The following is a 6,864-nucleotide window of genomic DNA, read 5'->3' on the forward strand; positions in this document are numbered from 1 at the left end:
TTATTGGGGATGGGCAAATAGAATCAGATAATTATATAGAGAATATGTATACAGTATATATATGTATGCGTGTAACAAACTCTAAAGGCCACAGGGTTTGAAAGATATGTGACAAAATGTAACAGAGCTTAGGGGCGCCTGGGTGGCACAGCGGTTAAGCATCTACCTTCGGCTCAGGGCGTGATCCCAGCGTTATGGGATCGAGCCCCACATCAGGCTCCTCTGCTATGAGCCTGCTTCTTCCTCTCCCACTCCCCCTGCCTATGTTCCTTCTCTTGCTGGCTATCTCTATCTCTGTCAAATAAATAAATAAAATCTTTTTAAAAAATAATGTAACAGAGCTTGAATAGAATGGTTTGGGAATGAGGTGAGATGGTATTGAAAGTGATTGCTTATGCTTGGTGTTTGAGAGACATCAAAATATGGTGAAAGAGCATGCCAATTTAGAAGGATCTGGTTGCAGCTCAACCCTCACCTTGCTGTGCGAGCTTTACCTCACTAGTCACTTACGTCTCCTATGATCAGCGTGGGACTTTTGACGTGCTTTGTTTCCAACCGGGGCCCTTTCACCACTTCTTAGGCAACCTAGTGGTTCCCAGCTTCTGGGGGTCACCATATTGATGCCAAACTTAGTGCGGACACCCAGTTGGCATAGCACAGCCCAGAGCTCCTTGGCTCAAGTGATCGTCCTGCCTCAGCCTCCTGAGTAGCGGGACTACAGGCATGCCACCATGGCCGGCTACCTCTCCTGTGACGTATGAATCTCCCATGGTTGGGCAAAAACAGACAATGAATGTGAAAGTGATTTTTAACCATGTAATTGCCACAGAGTTGATAGTTCAATAACCATTGTGTCTGTCTTGAGTTTCAATATATCTAGGCACTCTTTGTACTTGTTCATAATTTTACTAAGGAAAATTTTACTGACTCTCTACTATGTATACAAAATGGTGCCAGGTGCTGGGCAGGTGGGACTGGTGGGCTGTGGGCCCTCTCTCAAACCTCCTGTAATTTGCACAATGGAAGACAGTAAGTGTCTGGCCTGGAGACTGTAACAGGTACTTCCCAGTTTCACAACTTCCAATCATGCTTCCCTCAAATCCATTCTCCATGCAGTAGCCTGAATAGCCTATTTTCCTCTTAAATATAACATGTGATAAAGCGTAATAAAATGAACACTCAAAACCAACCATGCAACTTAAGGATTAGAGCACAAACCTGGTAACTACCTATGTGTCCCCTACACCACCTCTTTCCTCTTCCCAGAGGTCACCACCATCCCGAATGTCATGTTTATAGTTCCCTTTAGACACAAACAATGAATCATGGAACTCTACATCAAAAACTAATGAAGTACTATATGGCGACTAACATAGCATAATAAAAAAAATAAAAACTATTCTTTCATCCCATCTATATTCTCAAATAATACATTCTTAGTTTTGTTTGTTTTGAGCTTTATAAAGAGGATATCTCACAGTATGTATTCTTCTGGGGTTGTTTTTAAAATTCATCATCTTTCTAAGATGTTCCATGCTGTTGTATAGTTTTTGTTCTTTCATTTTTACCACTATATACCTACTGTGATCTTAAAATAATTGTCAAATCATATTGCTCTTTAACTAAAATACTTTAGTGGCCTCTCATTAAATTTAGAGTAAATTCCAAATTCCTTACCTCCACTACAAGTCTCTCTATGATTTCTTCAGGTATTTACCGTCCTTAGGCAGCCTCTTTTATTCTAGGGATCTGCTTCTCTGTGCCCGTCGTGGCCTATTGTTACCTGTGAATTTTGGAACATGTTATCTCCTACCTTCTCCTGTTCCCTCTCCTGTTCCCAACTGGCCTATAATTCAGAGGCTCCCTCCCACCTCTCCAGTCTCTGCTCTCCCCACTCTCACGCTTGTCTTAGGTTTGAACACTGTCATTTCTTTCCAGTTTCTTTTTTTTTTTTCTTAAAGATTTTATTTATTTATTCAACAGAGATAGAGACAGCCAGCGAGAGAGGAACACAGCAGGGGGAGTGGGAGAGGGAGAAGCAGGCTCACAGCAGAGGAGCCTGATGTGGGGCTCGATCCCGCAGCGCCGGGATCACGCCCTGAGCCGAAGGCAGACGCTCAACCGCTGTGCCACCCAGGCGCCCCTCCAGTTTCTATATCCTCATGTCAGAGGCTTCGCTGGAATGCTACTATTCTTTATTCTTGAACTTGTTAGCTCCTATCTGCTAGGATGACCCTGCCTTCTTATCCTTAACCCTCTGCTGGCTGGATTAAGAAGTACTCCTCAAACCTCTCCTCCTGCCCTATCTGTTTCCTTCATTATACTCAATAAAGTGTGAGCCTCAATTATATTTACTTATTTGTGTGTTTATTTAGTTACTGTTGATCTTATTTCTGGAAATTTAAGGAGGTCGGGCACTATCCATCTTATTCACCACTGTATCCCTGGAACCTGGAACAGTGATTGACAAAAAGTAGAACCTCAGAAAAATATCTGCTGATCAAATACATGCTTGAATACATAAATGAAATAATGAATAAGTTTATTAATAGGGATCTGGATGGAACCAGAATTTGTTTACAAGATCCATTGCTATAGGTAGCCATGGGTCTTAGCCTCTCCCTGTCCCTATCCGAAGAGCTCGGACCTTCCCATATCCCCAGTTCCAAATTCCAGATAGTTGCATTTATGTCTGTTGAGTCCTGTCCCATATAGAAGCCCACAGTTGTGCCTGTAGTTAAAGTTGGGCTGCAGGACATCCTTGATGTAAGCTCCTTTCTTCTGGAGTTCAATAGCTGCCTTTGCCTTCCCAGCTGTATACCTTGACTCGGTTTCCTCTCTCCAAGGTACTGAGCTCCTTTGATATTTGTTTCTCCCTCCTTGGGGAAAAAGAGGATAGCTCATATATAAGTATATTGAGGGTTAATTTGGCAGAGTCTCTTGCTGGAGCCTGAAATGACATTTTTGCTTTGACCTGTCTAGTCCTTGTGACTTTCCAGAAATGGATTTGGGTAATGACTTGTCATTATGAGTAATTAGCATTTGTGGAAGTCTGAGATGACATGCCCTTCCCCCCCCCCTTTTTTTTTTTAGCTTTGGAAACTTTACTACCCTTTTGACACTTCTTTTGAGGTTGCTCATTTGGTAAGGAGTGAGATAAAATCATGGAAATAAAAGGTTATCCATTGATGCCTATAATTTACCCTCCACCATACTAAAAGAAATGTAAATGTTTATATTTCTGGAGGTATCTAGATGTATCTTCCAAGCTAGAACAGATTTCTTTTAAACACTTTAGATTTTTTTTTTTTTTTTTAAGTAAACTCTATGCCCAATGTGGGCCTTGAACGCATGATCCCGAGATCAAGAGTCGCATGCTCTACCCACTGAGCCAGCCAGGTGCCCAAAAACATTTAAGCATAAATTTAATTGTGGTACAAATTCAGTATCTAGATTTTTTTCCTTTAAACACTTTGAAGTTAGCATTTATAAGTTGATATTTGAAAGCAAAGCAGAGCCATAGTTCTTGTTTCTTATTCATTATGTTTGATGACGCTTTGTTATCTGTCAGTGTTTGAGGATTTCTGTGACTGCTTACTGCTCCTAAATATTCTTGTTGATTTACAAGATGTTAGAACCAGAATGAATCTTGGACTTCAACTTATTCAGACCTCTCATTTTGCAGATGAAGAAACTAAGGCCCCCCAACATATAAGGTGACTTTGTTTTTTTAGTACTTGACTCATAGTTTGGAGATTGGAGTAGATGACCTTTAAAGTTCCTTCCAAATATATGAAATACAGAGCAAAGTATTTTAGAGAGTTTTAGCAGTTGTAGGGATTCTCTGGGCTCACAATAGCACTGACCTTATTTAGTTCTATTAAAACAAATTCTGGCATGTTCACAAATGGATTGTCTCAGTTTAGACATAATAAGTACCTTATCTGTTCTATTATCAGAGCTGCATTGTGCTGGAGTCTCAGTCAAATGCCTGGAAACTGAATGGTGAAAAACAAATAAACAATGCTGCTAGACTGCTTTCCGGAATAGAGAGATATTGACCAGAAACACATTCATGAGCTTTCTCAAGCATCAGGGAAGCCATGAATGAGGGACACTGTTACTTGCTGTCTTACCAAAGTCACTAAATTGTACATTGGAAGGAGGGAAGTGGGGGAATAGCCTGATGTTCCTTTAACTAATCCAAGCTTGTTGCTTGCAAGTTAGAATGACAATATCACAAAATGAAACCATGTATAATGCAGTTGGCTTCCAAAAAAAAAAAAAAATCTGTGTGTGGCTTCAGGATTCTCTCCCTTCTGCTCTCCTCCTCTCCTTCCTTTCTTTTCTCGTTGCTTCCCTCTTTTCCCTCCTCCATTCATCCTCCCTTACTTCTGTTCTTTTCCTCTCCCTCCCCCATCCCTCTCTCTTTCCTATCTTTCCTTTTTCTTTCTGCATATTATTTTGGACTTCCTTCCCCTTTGGCCCCCAAACTAGATTTTTCTGTTTTAATTAAAAGTGCTGATTCAGTCTAGAAGTTCTGGAGTAATTGCAAGAGGATCCATTGTTACGCAGAAGTAGAAATTCTAGTTCTATTTATTATATCTACAATATGAAAAATTAGGTTTTACTAATATATCTTTATGTTTTTACTGATAGTGGTAAAAGAGCAAAGATGTTTGGATTTCATAGGTTTGATCAGTGCAGTAAGGACTTGATATGGAATGGAAAAAATTATGGTGCTAGTCCTGAATCTAAGCAACTTGTTCTGTGATCTTCAGAAAGACTCTCAATTTCGCTATCGTAGGTTTCATGCGTGTATTTGCTAGATGGGCATGAGAATGTATCAAGAGCTTAACTTCTTTCTTATGATGTGGCTTGTTGCTTTTCTTCAGCAGCTAGGTCAACTATGGCTTTATGAAATCTTCCTTCTTAGCATATTGCAACAACAGGTGTTCATCCCAGGGACTGTAGCAGTGCAGGGCTAGGAGTTGGGCCTATCTCCACATTTTGGTAAATATTTACTGAATGTCTCTAGGTAGGGTACTGTGAGCCAGGAACTCAGGATTCAAAAACGAAGAGGAATGGGCTCCACTCCGGTGGCAGACATAGTCAGACAAGCACAATAGAGTGTGATAGGTACTTTGACAGACGTCTAATGGGTGCAGCTATGATGCAGAGATTTCTGGAGTGGATGCTCAATGCATTCTCTTCCCATACACCGATGATTTTCAAAAACAAATGTGCTGCATGAACCCTGAGAAGCTTGCTGAATGTGTAGATTCCTGGTTACAACCTCAGAACTGTAGCATTCTCAAAGTTAGAACCTGGGAATATACAATTTATAGGGGGCTCCCAGATAATTTATAAATGATTCCAACCGAATATACATTTAAAATATATCTGAATACAAAAGGATACAAAAGGAACATACAGAAGTCAGCTGCATTTCGATATGCTAATAATGAATTCTCAAAAAGAGGAACTACGAAAACAATCCCATTTACAATTGCATCAAAAAGAATAAAATACCTGAGAATAAATTGAACCAAGGGGGTGAACAACCTGTACTCTGAAAATTATAAGACGCTGATGAAAGAAACTGAAGACAACACAAATAAATGGAAAGATATACTATGCTCTAGGATTAGGAGAACTAATATTGTTAAATTATCCATACTACCCAAAGCAACCTACAGATCCAGTACAATCCCCATCAAAATACCAATGTCATTTTTCAGAGAACCAGAACAAAGAATCATAACATTTGTACAGAACCATAAGACCCCAGGGGCGCCTGGGTGGCACAGCGGTTAAGCGTCTGCCTTCGGCTCAGGGCGTGATCCTGGCGTTATGGGATCGAGCCCCACATCAGGCTCCTCTGCTATGAGCCTGCTTCTTCCTCTCCCACTCCCCCTGCTTGTGTTCCCTCTCTCACTGGCTGTCTCTATCTCTGTCAAATAAATAAATAAAATCTTAAAAAAAAAAAAAAAGAACAATGAAGCTGGAGGCATCACAATCCCAGATTTCAAATTATACTGCAAAGCTATAGTAATCAAAACAGTATGGTACTGCCATGAAAATAGACATGTAGATTAATGGAATAGACTAGAGAGCCCAGACATAAACCTACCATGTATGGTCTATTGATTTATGACAAAGGAGGTAGGAATATGCAATGAGAAAAAGATAGTCTGTTTAATAATTGGTGTTAGGAAAACTGGACATCCACATGCAAAAGAATGAAACAGGACCACCATCTTACATCAAATACAAAAATTAATTAAACATGATTAAGGAATTGAATTAAGACCTAAAACCACAAAAGCCCTGTAAGAAAACACAAGCAGTCAGCTCTATTACATTGGTCTTAGCAATATCCTTTCTTGGACCAGTCTCTTAAACAAGGGCAACAAAAGCAAGAGCAAACAAATGGGACTACATCAAACTGGAAATCTTCTGCCCTGTGAAGAAAACCATCCACAAAACTAAAAGGCAAACCTACTAAACAGGAGGAGATATTTGCAAATCATACACCCGATAAGATGTTAATATCCACAATATGTAAAGAACTTACATGACTTAACATCAAACCAACAACCAATTAAACAACGGGCAGAGGACTTGAATAGACATTTTCTCAAGAAATACATCCAGCTGGCCAACAGGCACATAAAAAAAAATCCTCAACATTGTGCATCGTCCAGGAGTCGCAAATCAAAACCACAGTGAGATGTCACCTCACTTGGTCGGATTGGCTATTAGCAAAAAGACAAAAAAGATAAAGCGTTGGTGAGGATGTGGAAAAAGAGAAACTTTGTGCACTGTTGGTGAGGATGTAAATTGGTGCAGCTTCTGCGGAAA

General features: G+C 40.0%; 1 pseudogene; it reads right to left on the reverse strand.

Annotated features, from left to right (window-relative positions):
- Positions 1-466: 466 nt before the first annotated feature.
- On the reverse strand, positions 467-740 carry LOC148108209 (signal recognition particle RNA; annotated as a pseudogene).
- Positions 741-6,864: the final 6,124 nt, after the last annotated feature.

Source organism: Ursus americanus, chromosome 21 (assembly GCF_024610735.1).
Source record: "Ursus americanus isolate L20-20 chromosome 21, mUrsAme1.1.p, whole genome shotgun sequence".
NCBI classification, from domain to species: domain Eukaryota; kingdom Metazoa; phylum Chordata; class Mammalia; order Carnivora; family Ursidae; genus Ursus; species Ursus americanus.